Source organism: Triticum aestivum, chromosome 7A, assembly GCF_018294505.1.
Source record: "Triticum aestivum cultivar Chinese Spring chromosome 7A, IWGSC CS RefSeq v2.1, whole genome shotgun sequence".
NCBI lineage: Eukaryota > Viridiplantae > Streptophyta > Magnoliopsida > Poales > Poaceae > Triticum > Triticum aestivum.
Genome location: NC_057812.1, coordinates 445291580 through 445294428, shown reverse-complemented (window position 1 = coordinate 445294428; position 2849 = coordinate 445291580).

Below are 2849 nucleotides of genomic sequence, written 5' to 3'. Positions count from 1 at the left end.
AGGGTTTCTGGCACCCGGCGGGGAGTAGTAGCGGGCATGGTTGGTCCGGCCTGGCGGCCCAGTAGCCTGCTGGGCCGAGGCCTAGCTAGGGGGGGTCCTTTTACTTTGTTTTGTTTTTGTTTTTATCATGTTTAGTCTTTTTCTTTTTATTTATTTTTTTCTCTTTACTGTTTTATTTATAGTCCCATCTTATGTGAGTTTTATAAAGACATAAAAGTTGTACCAAAATCAGTATTACTAATTATACCTCTGTTACCAAAGTTTAAACCCCTAGATGAAATAGTTTAACATTTTATTAATTAGAAATCCATTTAAACATTTGTTTTTGCTACCGTTTTAATCATCTAAGAGTATTTAAACATTTTATAAAAGTGTGGTTCCTCCACCGTAGTTACTTCTGCATCATTGGGCACAACCCAGACATTTTAGTTTTAAAGTTTGAAAATTTTGATGTTTGCCTTTTATTCAATTTCGAATTTGAATTGGTTTTTGAACTAACGCGGGATTATCAACAGTAACTGCGATGATGTGGCATCATTAACGGGGGATTACTGTAGCCTAATTATCCGGGCGTCACAATTCTCCTCCTCTACAAGAAATCTCGTCCCGAGATTTAAGAGGTAGTGAAAGGGGGAAAGGTTTTGGTTACGAATCTAGCGGGTCTTCTCATCCTGGCTTGCTCTTCGCGAAGAAGTTGATCCCTGTCGTTGATGTCTTCATTTCTCTACTTCAAGTCATCTTGACGAAGTCGCATCCTTTCTTTGGGGTCTGTCTCGTACTTACGAATAGTTAAGGGGCAGTTCTACAATGATAGAATGCTATAAGGGTTAACCATTGGGGGTTACCCATGAATGAACACAGGGGTATCTCTCGAGTTGGTCAAATGAAACACATCGAAAGCCAAGCAAGAGGGTATAGTAAGAAGTATCAAGCGGATAGGCAATCGTTCGATGCCCAATTAGAAGGTGAAAGGGTTTCAGGGCATGAGAATAAGTATTGCATCTGATACCAGAGTAGATCACTAGGAAGGTGACCTGCCAATTACAAACATAGCCAGGCTCATGGAATAACTTTGCCAACAGGGTGTACAGGAGAGTCAGGTTTCGATCCGGTGAAACTGTGGGTTATGGGCCCACCATGTGGGTTAAAATAAGGAAGGGCATTGGCATCTGGCACGGTCATGATAGCAAGGCATATCAAAGAATAACCGGTCAGTTATGTTGACTGCATCGTTGGTACCAAGGGCGAGGGACGAAGAGAACCATCTTCCTGCTCGTTGAACGAGGCGGACCAATAGGCAAAGTTCTCGTCTATCGGTGGCTACCGGAATGCCATCAACAATAGTAACAGGTTCTTACTGACAGAGTTGTACACTGAAGTGCTTACAAAAACAATGACTTAATACTGCTTAGATCATATAAACCTCAAGAAGATTAAACAAAACAATGGAGGGGAAAATGTGTTTAAACACATATTTCAAGGGTATATCCTTTCCAAGGACAAGCGGATCATGATATCCATGACAGGATAGCAAGTAGAAAATCATTTAGGTAAGGGGGAGGAATCTCATGATATTACCCATATAACGGTGTTAGGATAAATGGTAAAGAAAATTTAGCATTGTGCTTCAAATGCTCTTATTGAAAATCGGATTACCACAGAAATGCTTCTAGATAGCATTGACATTGTCTTCAAGCAAATGTCAGACTTTGGATACGCGAAGGACTCATCAGGAACAAATTGTAGAATAAGTCTTACAGTTCCCTCACGGAAGAATGGATAGCCTTGCTGAAAAGGAAACTATAACAATAGGGCCTCCGGCCAGGTGTGCTAGGCATGACATCATCTTGCCGGGTCATATAAAGACCAATGTTATAACTATTGGAAATATGTCCCAATCATCATATCTGACCGAGATTCAGATCTGATTGGTGCCAGGATGCCTCAGACTCAGGATGTCTGAGAAGAAAAGGTGCAACACAATTGACGAGAAGACATTGTAAGATTCTCGGGAGATGTACTATGGAAGCGAGTTTCGAAACAAGAGTTCATCATTAAAACCAAGGAGAGGATGAAGAGGTGGCTGATGAACTCAGCGACAATTCAGCGAGATTTTCAAAAGATGGATTTCCACACTAATGTGAACAAGGAGATAACATTTGTCGGATCAGATGATATAAGGATGTATGCTCGAGGAAAACATACACAATTAAGCATTGGTTGAAAAGTGCACCCAAAATATGGTCTTAGGTAGCATGATCAATGTTAGAAAGGTGATTCAACAACCAATAGTCTAAGAATGAAATATCGACCATTAACTTGAAAGCAATAGGGTTGCTAGAAACACGAACAAGTTTGTGTTGAACAGAAGGCAATAAAGTGGTCGATGATAACACAAATCATTGAGGGCAAGGATGGTACTTCTCATCATGAATTCAATTGATATCCTGGAAGGGGTGAAAATGTTGATGAAGATCATGACACATTTGTCGAGAGGTTTCATGAAGATATAATCGCTCATCGATGACATCAAGTCAAAGGAATGATGAAGCAAGAGGTTATCGGAACCATGGGTACGACACGAACTCGAAACCAAGCTTGTTGTTCGAGGTGGAATGATAAGACAAGGAAATCAACGCAAGCTTAGCTCAGCATAAAAGATTATGTTCCGGGAAGATCCAAGATAATCTCGAGATACCAGGGGGATAATAATCGACGAAAGATCAAAGTAAAGGTTGGACTGGTGTATTGATCCACAAAAGACAAGTACTTAAACTTGCCCGAGAAATGGGATCTAAGAAGAACATATGGTCGAAACCACAATTATAAAAGAATCAATTCACCGATAC